The sequence below is a fragment of the Panicum virgatum genome, chromosome 2K (genome assembly GCF_016808335.1).
Source record: "Panicum virgatum strain AP13 chromosome 2K, P.virgatum_v5, whole genome shotgun sequence".
Lineage (NCBI taxonomy): Eukaryota > Viridiplantae > Streptophyta > Magnoliopsida > Poales > Poaceae > Panicum > Panicum virgatum.
In genome coordinates, this window is record NC_053137.1 from 59,475,474 (window position 1) to 59,488,589 (window position 13,116).

At 47.9% G+C, this 13,116-nt stretch overlaps 1 long non-coding RNA gene across 2 annotated transcripts; it reads right to left on the reverse strand.

The window, feature by feature from the left end:
• Positions 1-1,927: 1,927 nt before the first annotated feature.
• Positions 1,928-7,714, reverse strand: LOC120690548. 2 transcript variants are annotated; one of them, XR_005681802.1, is made up of 2 exons: positions 7,390-7,714; positions 1,928-6,084 (listed from the first exon to the last, which is right to left on the reverse strand). It is a non-coding gene; the product is annotated as an uncharacterized LOC120690548 (long non-coding RNA). The 2 variants fall into 2 exon arrangements; XR_005681804.1 differs by lacking the exon at positions 7,390-7,714 and adding an exon at positions 6,315-6,455 and having other exon boundaries at positions 2,044-6,084.
• Between the last annotated feature and the right edge of the window lie 5,402 nt (positions 7,715-13,116).

A 13,116-nucleotide genomic window follows, 5' to 3' on the forward strand; every position in this document is an offset into this window, starting at 1 on the left:
GCAGCGTGCCTCACATGTCAGTTTGCAGACCCCACATGTCAGCCTCTCCTCTCTTCTTCTCTCTCTACCTCTCCTCTTCTACGCCCCTCCCTCTCCCCGCAACGCCGCCGCCTGCCTCTCTGCTTGCTGGCGGGGGCCGCATCAGTACCTCCCTCCCTCTCCCCGCAACGCTACCGCCTGCCTCTCTGTTTGCTGGCGGGGTCCGCATCAGCTCGTCCCCACCCACTCCTGCCGCCCCTGTCGCCTCCAGCGGAGTGGAGCTGGGCTTCGGCAGGGCGGAGGCGCGCGTGGAGGGAGGCGGAGGGCCCTCGAGCTCCGAGCTCCGGCGGGGCGGAGGCGCGGTGTGCGGCAGTCGGTACACGGTGGAGGCTCCCGTGCAGGGAGGCGAAGGGCCCTTGAGCTCCGGGCTCCGGTGGGGCGGAGGCGCGTGCGGCAGCTGGGCCGCAACGGAGGCACGCGCATGTTGCGGCGCCCATGGCGCGAGGCGAGCAGAGCGAGCAGAGGACCACAGAGGCAGGAGGCGGCGTTGCAGGGAGAGAGATGGAGGTAGGACAGGAGAGGTGGAGAGAGAAAGACAGGGGAGAGGCTGACATGTGGGGTCCGCAGACTGATATGTGAGGCCCGCCGCCACATCAGCGAAACTACTATAAAAACCAGCCAGGGGGGTAATTTGCCCGGTTTTAAGAGTTGAGGGGGGTACAATGTCTGGTTTTGTAGTTTGAGGGGGTATTTCAGACTTTTTGACAAGTTTAGGGGGTAAATTAGACTTATTCCAAAACTTTATAATTGCACTCAGTTCCCAGCTGCAGTAAAAAGCAAATGTCACAAGGAATGGACAAATGGTTAATACATGAGAACATCTAAATGATAATAAAGGAGAGAAAGTATTTACAATGTACTTCAGTTCACACTAAAACATAAAGTGACGGTTGAAAAGAAATCACATAACCAAGCTTACCCAAATTATCAATTGAAAATTGGGTCAGTTCTGGAGTCCAACTCATCCATCACTTATCGCGTGCCACTTCAATCAGCTACCAAAGGAAGTATCTTGTGCAATATCATTTGACCGAACCTACTACATTTCCCCCTTTGCCTCTGACAACTTGGCTAGTCATTGGCGAGAGGGGAGGGGCGGAGCGGGCCGAGCACGCAAGCTGGGCCGGCGGGAGAAGAGAAGGAAAAGAAGAGGAAGGGAGAGAGAGGGGGATTTTGGGCCGGGCTGGAAAGAGTAGGGAGAGAGAGAAAGATTTTGCATTTTCTTTTGAAATTGATTCAAACAAGTTCAATTTAAATTCAAATTTTAGAAATTCGAATTCGAGTTGAACAACAAGCAAGAAAATAATACAAAGACGGCATGAATGCTCAACATCTATATAACCTTATATTTATTTTTATAGCTAACTAATTTATTTAATTTACGATAAATGCTCTAAATTCAAGATAAATTAAATAAAATCTTATCAAAACTATGATAAATCTAATTAAATTTATTTATATTCCTAAATTAAAAATGCAGGTGTTACACTAGCGCTGGCGGTACCCAGCAAATTAATGTAAAATATTCCGTTTCCAGAAGCCTCCGGTGCCATCCACTTCCATCCTGCCAGGCAACGCGTGCACCTGCCTACCTCGGTCCATATGTTTTAAAAATATAATACCACTTGCTCGAATACTTCCGGGACAGTTCAAAAATACAGCGGCTGTACTTATCCCCAACCTAGAAATCGCTGATCTCAACGCCATCCTCGTCGTTCAGATACACCCTTATTCGACCGGCTATGAAAAATACTGCTGACTGGTGCTGATTTAATGTAAAAGAAAAATAATGCTGCTGATTACCAGCAAAACAGAGTGTGGCATATAATGAAAATCATGCACACGATGCCAAGTGCCAACCGAGGGGAAGTAGACGATTCATCAAAAGTACTTCGCTTCAAATCTTTGCTTCAAATTATCGATTATCAATATAGGAGACACACAGTTTATATATTAGAAATCATATGAATGAACATCTATTTGAGACATGTAACTCATAACATATTTGTAGATAAACAAAAGGAACATAACTTATCCAACACAAGCAGCATGCAGTCAGAGATCATTTCACAAGGGCCAAACCGCACAGAATCAGCGCCAGAATTTACTTCAGTGCTCACAAATTAATAATTCCCATTGTATGTTTGGCCTATCCACTCCCTTGTCTCCTTCGTGCTCGAACGATTCTCCTCCTTCGCTGAGGTAGCACCAGCGGTGCTAAATTAGGATATTTGGGCGCAAAGACTGAATCATCATATAAAAATAAAATGTTCGCTCCAGAAGCAGCAGTTCCTGCAACTAAAACTAGTAATTTTGTAACAGCAGCTGCCGGGCTTGTTTGATGGATCATTCCATTTCTTTGGATGCAAATTCCCGCAATGATGGAAGAGACAAATCCAAACTCAGAAATAACTCGGACAAGTGAGCGAAAAGTTGCATATGGATCAGGGTCTGGAGATGGGTCCTCAGGCAGAGGCATCCTAAATCTAGTAGGGCGCATCCTGTAAATTTAAAAGGAAATGTCAAATGTTTCTAATGTCTGCCAGTGCAACTGAACATTATACAAACACATCAAAGCAATTCCATTTATAGTTCTATATTAACATAAAAAGCACCAGTTGCTTTCTGTTTTACATCAACCCACCTTGGTGTACACAGAGTTCTTAGAAGAGAAGTGTAGTCTTATCCGTTCTATCAATACCAATAGTTTCTACTGATTTCATGTTCTGACTCCCCTATCCCCAAACAAAAGAATGATAATAATCACTGCAAACTTGTCCAAATCTCTAAGAATCGAAAGCTGGGTCCATTCTCTGGCCGGGTAGCGGGTCCACGTCACCCGTTAATCCGCTACCGTTGGATCTGGCCAGGGCACAATTTGAACCATCCGATTGCGGATCGATTCGGGTCTTGACCCATTAAGCAATGGACTCGATAGAAGCTCCTCGACCGATCTCGTCACCTCCGCCTCGCGCCGCCGGCCCGAGCGTCTCCTTCCGCCGGGTTGCTGTTGAGTCTCCGCCGAAGTCCACGTGGATGAGGCTGAGCCACCGCACGTCCGCGCCGGCCGCGAGCCCAAGCCCCCGCGCCGGCCGTGCCCCCGCGTGACTGCGCCGGCCGCGCTCCCAAGCCCCCACCCCGGCCGATCCTGCACGGTTCCTCCCGCCGGGTTGCTGCTGGATCGTCGCTAGAGTCGTCCCCGCGGATGAGGCCGAGCCCCTGCGCGCCCGCGCCGGCCGCGTGCCCAAGCCCCGGGCCAGCCTGCGCGCTTCCTCCCGCCGGGTCGACGTCGGCCCGGGCGCCTCCTCCTGCCGAGTTGTTGCTGGGTCACCGCCGGAGTCGACGCCGATGCGGAGGACCGGATGGTGGTGCTGCGGCTGCCCCATTCTACTTAGGACCGAGGCTTCCTTACAAGATGGCTCTGCAACTGCCCTTTCCAGCCTTCGATCTAGGTACCTGTTCAAATTGTACTTGCTATTCTTTGATGCTTGTTAATCATCGTAATTCTCTTCGACACACAAAATTTTGGTGTTCTGAAGTATCAATAGTTACCTCCCCAATTAAGGCATTTGAGGTTACATATTTGCAGGAAGAAAGGCTTCTGACATTGATCCGTCTAGATGAGATCACTAGGTAAAATGTCAACCATAAGTATGAAACATCTTTTGTCCAATAAATCATTGAACTGCTAAGCACGATGTTTATCCATGATTCAGACCTTAGGACATTGCTCTTAGTATTGACACCAATCTAAATCATTGAATAGATTATTATAAAACTATCGATGAGTGGAAGATATTTTGGAGTTTTATACATTTATCTCAAACTCAGCATCTTATCATGCTATGTACCTCTTACATAGGGCACCTCTGTTTTTTTTTCAAACAAATTATGGTGTCTATCGATCTCAGAAGTTTGATTTACATAACTGCGCACATTTGAAAATTAGTTATAACTACAATTTCCCACAATGCATACTATATCACTTTATCAAGCACCAAACCATCTCGAAATAGTTGAGCAGTGAAATGCTTCTTTGCTAGGATTACTAGCAGGAGTATAAAAAAAAACCATAGTGCAGATCTTAGCAAATATATATAATGACATAGATTATGAACGTTGAATAACATTTGGTACCTATTATACTACATTTGCCTGTATTTACATATTTTACATAAGTGAATGAACAGATACACTTAAGAAGTATACTAAAGACATACACGAAATTGAAATGAAAAAGATTCATGCTGAAGATAAACACAAGCAAACTGATATGTGCATTGTGCAAGACTAAATAGAAAATAGAATAAAAGCTCATGTCAGCTTACTGGTGCTCCTATGGGAAAGCCTTCTACAGAAACATATATGAATTATAGCTGCTCCGTTCGCATCAAATTGAAACTTGTTTTCTACTGTAATTGCTACAGCCACCACATCAAACGTGTCTATCTGTCTTCTCCACCTTACTGACATTTGGATGGACAGTGGGAGTACGATTAGGATGTCATATACAAGAGATAAAATGCAAGGGACAGAGCTGATGATGTTTTAACATTTTCTGAGTTGCACTGAATTGAGCAATCCAGGCATCTGTCGGTATTATAATTTCAGCTAATCCCGTCCCCTCTTGATTATAATTTCAGCTAATCTCGTCCCCTCTTGAAGCATGATCGAGCAAAAGTGAAACTAGGCTACCTCTGTGCTATTTCAATAGTGACACTGTCATTTCCTTGCACGAGGCAGTCTGTGCAGTACCCTGACAATGTTCCTTTAAGCTTTTACCCTTTTATATTTGCTGCTTCTTTTGTCATGATCATTTTCCTCTAATTTATGACAATTGGCCACTGCAAATTGCATGTCTCATCCTATTATGTCTGTGTTAGCAGAAATGGGGTCCAACAAGCCCACTTACCGTCCAATCCAGTAAAAAGAAAATAGAACACGAACAATTACATAATAAAAATATGAGGCACATCATGCCGAAGAAACGTTAGTGCTCCATTTCGCAAGCCATGGGGTGGCTCGGCAACGCCGAGCCTGCTTTCTAGTAATAACATTAATACCAGAAATGTGGCACATAACCACCAAACCTAATTTAAAACTACATTTGCACGATTGCTTGTGCGAATAGAAATTTGAACTACAAAAAAGGAATAATCTACAACAAATACAGTGATGTTGAAGTGCTAAGCTTCAAGCAGCATTAGATTGGCCTCAATAAAGAGTGCTGAAAAGGTTCTTTGGTCTAAAAGAAGGGTACTAAACTGCACATCAAAAGTTCGAATCATTTGTTTGATGTTATGCATCATAAGTTTTTGTATCTGTTGGTTCTCAAAATTCGTTTCCAAAATTTGACAGGTGGGGCCCACTTGCAAGCATTATTGACAGACTTGCTAGTGGCAAGTCATATGTTCCCTCTCCCTCTCCCTCTCCCTCTCTCTCTTCATCTTCTCTTGCATGATTATATCGACTTTTATATTTACCGGAAAAGTTAGTTCCATTGGATTTCGATCTGAATGTACATCAAGGAGAAAATACAGTCGGTATGGAGGCCAACAAAAAAGGTAATAAATCTAGTCTCAAAACTGAAGGAACTATATTTTCTCAGTTTGATGTTAGTCCCACACATTGTAAACCACACAATTTAGTACCATGCACTGCACCATTGCTACTTTCTTAAGTGAATCTAGTAATTGAATAGAAACATATTTTGGGTGCACCGTGCATAATCCTTACCACAATAAGAAAGTAGCAATAAGAGATAGCATAAAAACAGCTCTAGGTTATGAGAATTGCAATTACTATTTGAAACTGTTTGGTTTCAATAGTACCAGAAATAGCGTAAAACCAGCACTTCACGATAACTATATCAGTATATCATATAGTATAGAGTTTGAAAACAGAGAAGAAACAACCAGCCAATAAAAGGAGGGTGCAGTGACGGTGCCATAGCAAACAATAAACATATTAACCAAAAAGTTCTTTTTTCCACATTACCTAAGACCACAATAGCACACCGGCACCAAATTTTGGAGTTCAATTGATCTGCAAACATGCACACAAAAACATAAGTTTGTGCTACAGGAAAAAATCAAAATAAGGAATCAGGTGATTAACCGAGCGGCCCCTTGCAACTCTGGACAAATAATAGGAAGCCTAGGGTTCGGACGAATTTGAAACATAAACTGATACGCACAGCAAACATGGCTGATTGAGAAATAAAAACAGCTCTTTGAGCATGAGATTCATCCCAAGAAAAGCTAGGGCTTCCTCACCAACAAAAGAATTAATTAATCCAAGCGCTGAGGACCTGCACGTCCCATCCTTGTAGAGGATTAGGGGCGGGGGTGGTTGGGTGGGGGAGAGGGGGGGGGTGCTAAGATTACGTCAGAGGGATTTGAAGGTGTGGGCTTCTGCGGCGGAAGGTAAGGGAGGAGGTTTCGATGACCAGCGCAGCGGGCATAATTGTGAAGATTTTCTCCACTCACCGTATTCGGCAGGCTGGAGCTGGAGCTGGAATAGAGTGAGAGAAAAATATTGTTGTACTGGTAGGGCTGGTGGTTGGAGCGGTATGAAGGAAGGTACGAAAGAAAATTACTGTAGCGCGGGAGGGGAGAGGACAGGCGAACGGATTCTTCTATCTACTGAAGTATATAGGCAGAGAGATGGAGTACGATTCCAACTTATAACTGTATTGGGCTCATTGTGGGCTGCTGATAGAGATGGCAACTGCGAATTCCCCGCCGGGGGCTCGCTCCATCATCCCCATCCCCGTGGCGTGAAAAAAGAAATACCCGTCCCCACACAGCGATTTTATCCCCGTCGGAGACCCCGTCCCCGCGAAATCGAGGGATCAAAACTAGGACTAGAGCTCAATCTGGAGGTGGTGCAAGCTGCTGGCGCCGTGGATCCACACCCACCGCTCGTTGCAGCGACTCCACAGAGCTGACGCCGGCGAGAGCCCCTCCAACAAGCGATGCAGCTGCAGGCTGCAGCTCTGGCGATGCGGCCACTCTCCTCCGCGCTCCGCGGCCTGCCTCGAGCGGATTTTCTACGCGCGTGTCAGCCACCTCACCGGCACCGCCCTTCCTCCTTGCTACAGTCGCCAGGAACGACGGACACGGCCAACGGGAGCCGGCAGCCAGCAGCCGCCATCTAGCCAGTGCCCAACTCTCTCATCTCCTTGCTACACCCACCGCCTCACCAGCGCCGCACTCCCTCCTCAATAGCCGGCCGGATCCGTGCGATCCTGTGCTCCTCCTCGACGCAGATCCGGTGCAGCCCAGGTTAAGGACTGCATACAACTTGAATCGTTGAATAGAATTACGACAGTACTGCATAGTGATTCACCTCTTGATTGATGCCTGCTTAAGTTGCAGTTGTAGCACTCCGCGCTTCCCCGACCGTGAGTCCCTCGTCCCCTCAACACGACGCCGCCGACCGCAGGATTTGAGAGAGATATACGGTTGGGGTTGGAATTGTGGGCGGCGAGGAGACTGGAGAAGTAGGGCAGGATTGGTTGGGCCGGTGATCGGGGGCCTTGTGAGTGGGTTGTTAAGTAATCTCAATGCTGGACTCTAATGCTTTTTTAATTATATTAAATTTGCTTGGTTGGATGTCAAAATATGAGAATATCAAAATATGGGTAAGCATGTAAATTTTGGCACTTCTTCAGAAGAACGAAAAGTAGTCCGCCTAACCAAGTGCTATTCTAAACTTGCCAAAATTTTGGTAGAAAAAATTTGCGTGCCCATATTTTGGTATCCAACCAATGAGGCCCATAATCTAGACTCCTTTGCTAGATTATATAGTCCAGCTTATTGGTGGTGAATTATATACTCCAGATTACTATGAGAAGAGGGATGAGTTGTCTGGTAACCTGGTTTGTTGAAGGTGTGTATTATTGTTTTCAGGGATGCAAGTTTTTTTTTTTGAGGGGATTCAGGGATGCAAGTTTGATATCCTAATATCCACTGGCGGAGCCCAGCGGAGGTCTCCGTCTCCCCCTTGGTTTAGCAAGAGTTATGGAGATTTAAGAGTATGTCTATAGCCATAAGATAATAACAAATCTAGCGCTTCATTATCAATGGATAATTTAGCCCCCCCCCCCCCACCCCCCCCCCCCCCCCCCCACACACACACATTTGATTCCAAGTCACGCTCCACCACTGCTAATATCCTAGATAGATGACACCACTAAAATTATTAACTATATTTCTCTCAACATACAAGTTATCTAAGTCATATAGGAATCAATTATATCAGTCATCACATTATCATCCAATAGGACTATCTATTTATGTCTTCCACTGATTTTTTTGTGAATGTTGTCATGCAATTATCTTAATATTTTTACTTTTATTTTTTTTTAAGAAATCTCGCAGCAACACGCGAGGTATCACCTAGTATTTGGAGGGATGCAAGTTAGATATATTTTGAGTAATTGGATTGAAAATAAAATAAACTAAAATAATATTCTGCATAAATAATTTGGGAGGAGAAATAAACCAAAATAAAATAGCATTTTCATCATAATTAATTAACTGATCTAAAAACATCATTGAATATTCACTTGCATCCTTAATTTTTTTAAATAATTTATGTGTATCTTTGCTTCATATTGCTGGTTCGTGTCGCTGCTGGGCATGCGCTTGCTGCGGCCGCCGGCCCAGTGCTGCTTGCATTTGCGTCTTGGCGCAGGGTGCAGAACGTCTGCTTCAGCGCCAGATCAGCTGAGGCCAGCACAACGCCCAGCGTCGGCCAAGGGACGCCGTCTGCCGCACCCGCACCGGGCAACATGCTCTCGCGTCTCGCCCCTGCAGGCTGGATGGCGTGTGGGATGTGCCTGCGCCGCCGGGAGTGCTGCCCGCCGCACCTGCACCGACCCGGATCACACGTACAGTACGGGTGTAAGTGGATAGTTTTTAGATGCACCTCTAATTTTTTTAGTTTAAAATATTATACTAATTTTTCAAAATAATATTATATTTTAAAAAACTAGTTCAATATTTTGAAGAGTATTGGAGGTACTCCTAAAGATCACCCATTTACACCCCTACTAGTACGCAGGTTTAGATCGTCAACGCTATGCCAGATAGGGGTGCCAATGCGTGAGTCTTAGAGGTGTTTTCAACTCTCTTTAATTTAAAATTTTACACTATTTTTTTAAATAATAATATAATATTTTGAATAAAAAAATAGAGGCATATGAGGATCAACCATTAGCACCCCTACTGTGAGACAACGACTGCGGCCCCCGAAGCTCTGAATGTCATGCCGACAACCTGTCAGACTGTCTCCAACAACGGAGACCCAAACCAGCTACCCATTCTAAGATTTGGGTCATGCACAGTGAAGAAGTCAGTAACCCAAATATTTCCGCCTCCAACAGAGGACCCATCCTCCCGTTGCTCTCTTTCTTCCACCTCGCTCACCGCAAACCCCCGCTCCGCTCAGCCGCCGCCGTCGACCGCTCGAAGGTGCCGCCCGCCGAGCTCGCGGGTGCTGCTGGGCCCCTCCTCCCGCGCGCGGGGCGGCGGCCGGCTCGCGGGTGCTGCTGCAGTCGCCGCCGCCGGCGTTCCTGCTCGGCTCCAACGACGACCAGCCCGAGCGCGCCCGCGTCCGAGCCGCGGTGCGGGCCGCCTCCATCTTGTCCGCCTCGTCCGCGTCGCCGTCCTCGTCCGCATCGCTGTCCTCACCGCGCCTCCGTCCTCGCCTCGTCCGCATCGCCGTCATCGCCGCATCACCGCATCTTGCGTCCTGCAGCTGCTGCTTGCTCGACAACGCGGCGTGGGGAGAGGCAGGGACTGGGCGGCGTCGCGGCTCGCTAGTCCGAGGCCGGAGGGAGCGGGGGCCGGAGCCCGGCGTCGGGAAGAAGCAGTGGCCGGCGAAGGGGCGGCGCCCGGAGCAACTCGAGGCGCTGACGCCGGAGCAGAAGAAGGCGGGCCCGGGGGCCACGCTGCCGATCGGCGCAACGCCGCCGGTCCACGCGTTGATCTCGCCCGAGGTGGCGATGGCGGCGTGCGGGTCCGCGACGCCGGCGTGCTTCGCGGCGGGCCACCACGTGCTGCCCGGCGTCGGGGAAGATGGCGTGGGGCAGATCCCCGCCGTCCTCCTCCGCCTCCGCCTCGCCAGCCTCCGCCGCGGGCTCCTCGCCGCCGCGCCCCGCCGTGGGAGAAGAGGATAGAGGTGGGAGAGGGAGGAGGACACCGGCGCCGAGAGGTTTGCGTCGTGTGGAGATAGATGACCCATTTCTGGGTCTCGTTTGGGCTGATACCCAAAATGGGTTCCGTATTTGGGTCGTCCGTTGGAGCAAGTATTTGGTAGGCAAAACACTGTTCATGACCTTTTTTGGGTTTGCATCACCATTTGGGTGCTCTGTTGGAGATAGCCTCAGTGCAACTGCAGAATACCTCACTATCGCCGGTTGTTGATATATATTTTTTAATAATCATTCTAACATGCCTTGGTTAATTAAGCACAATGGAAGAGAACGTATGAGATATACTAATGGATTGGGAAATTTTTTAGTTTGGGGCAATCTCTCACGGTGTTTCTCCACACTCCTCATTATTTTACTACAACTAGGTAAACTGCGCGCTACGTCGCGCCCACTTGAAAATATGGGGAAAAAGTCTATATTACCCTCCAACTATGAAGAGTGAACTATATAACCCCACAACCTATAAAACGGTCTATATCACCCCCTAAACTTTCCAAAACCGGTAAAATTACCCCCTAAAGCAGTTTTGAAAAATCATAGTAAATCATAGAAAATCATAAAATGAAAAATTCAATTGTGTTGGACTCCAAATAAGTAGATCTACACAATGAATATATAATATGAGATGGTTTACTACATTTTTTACAACTATAAAGAAAAGTATAGATCTAAAGCTACAACAAAAAATATATTAAAACATACCATATAATATATTCACTGTGTAGATCTATTCATTTGAAGTCTAATACAATTAGATTTTCTATTTTATGATTTTTCTGTGATTTACTATGATTTTTCAAAACTGCTTCAGAGGGTAATTTTACCGGTTTTGGAAAGTTCAGGATGTGATATAAACTGTTTCATAGATTGGGGGGTTATGTAGTCCACCCTCCATTGTTGGGGGAGTGGTATAGACTTTTCCAAAATATGGAGCAAAATGATTAATATATTGACAGTTACGTGTACGTATAGTGCAAGAACAGAGGTACATTGGGCGGTGCGGCAGGTCGGCTCGTGCGGCGTTTCGGAGACGGGTTTAGACCGTCCGCACTCGTGGTACTCTATTTTTATTCTCTAAAAGAAATATTCATGTTTGATCATCGAGATTCTTTCCTCTATATCCAAATTTCCCGCACCCATCATTCTCGATATCTTATACTCTATACCAACTACCAACAACGGCCCGCTTATCATATTCTTTTTCTCCTTTATCCCTCACCCACCTCCCTCCCTCCCCATCCTCTCTCTCTACACCGAGCACGCCGGCCTCCTCTGCCTCATTTTCTCCGCCTCTACCGCCTCCTCAACTCCTCGGCTCACCCACCCCGCGCACGCAAGCGAGCAGGCACGGATCGAGGCGGCGAGCTTCGGTGGCGGCCGGATTCGAGCGCGCCGAGCTCCGAGCCATGGCGGCGGCCGGATCCTCCCTCTCCTCTCCTCCCCTTTCCTCTTCGCCTTCCCTCTCCTTCCACGCTAGCTCCTCACGGCTCCGTCTGCGGATCTACGGCGGCCAACCTTCCACCCCATCGTCTTCCCTCCTCCCGCGGCCTCGAATCCGGCCGCCACTAGCTCCAAGCTCCGTGCGGGCGGGTGGCTTGGAGGAGCAGGGCGCGGCAGGTCGGCGTGGCGCGATGCGATGGGAAAGGAGCGAACGCCAAATCCATGCCTCGTGTCGGGCTTCCACTACTACAAAAAATGATTTACCGTGACCTTTATTTTGCACCTCCGAGGCGGACAAAAAAAATAACCGCCTCAATTAATGCTTGGCATTAACCAAGGCAACCACCTCGCAAAAATATATTGTTTGAGGCGGTTGTCTTATTAACCGAGGTGGTTAAAAAATTGCTTCGGTTAATTATTTAAAGAGGCAAACATGTAAAAAGCGTCCACCTCAAAAAATTTGGCCCCACCCAAAGCCCACTATTGCACTCGACTATATAACCAAACCCTAACCCTAACCCTTGCTCCACTCTCTTCCTCCCTTACTGTTCATTCCGGGCATCGCCCTCCCTCCACTTTCCCTCTTGCCCCTGTCAGCCCCCTCTCGCACCCCTCTCCCTCCCTCCCGCACTCCTAGGCGGGCGAGCGGCAGCGGCGGCGGGGCTCGAGGCCGGTGAGCGGCGGCTCGCCGGCGGTGAATCTGGGAAAGTGGGGCCCATGGCAGCGGATCCGGCCAAGTGGACAACCACGACGGCAGATCTGGCCAGGAGGGCACCCCCCACGGCGACGAATCCGTCCAAGAGGAGCACCGACGGCGCGTGGGGTGCGGGCACGCGGCGGATCCGGCTGAGCAGGGACTGGATCCGGCCTTCCCCGGGGGTGGCGCGGCGGCGGTGCCCTCCCCCTTGGATGGGATCGGTGGTCCTGTCAACGGGCTTTCTATTTTTTTTCTATTTGATTAACCGAGACGGGCAAGCTACCGCCTCGGAAAATGGGTTATTTACTGTGGCCGTATGTCCGAGCCTCCGAGGCGGTTGCCAAAAATGCCTCGATTAAGCGTTTTTGCCTGTGTCGGTTAATAACTTTTGTAGTAGTGTTCCTCTGTCTAGGGACACATGTCGCTTGGGGAGCGCTCGGTTGCTCCCAGCCCTCCCTCTCCTCGGTGTATAGGTAAGTTGATCCTTTACATTTCTCTTCATTACTTTACTACAATAGGCAAGATGGTCCTTTACATTTGCTCTGTTTACACCAATACTTTCCCTCGAGATGGGCTAAACATATTCAACAAATCCATCTTGTTACATGCTAGCTTTGTGTGATTCTCAGTTAGTTGATAGGGAGACTTGACATACTTTAGCTTTAAAAGCCCACTATCAATCTTTTCCTTAATAAAGAGCCTATCGATCTCCACGTGC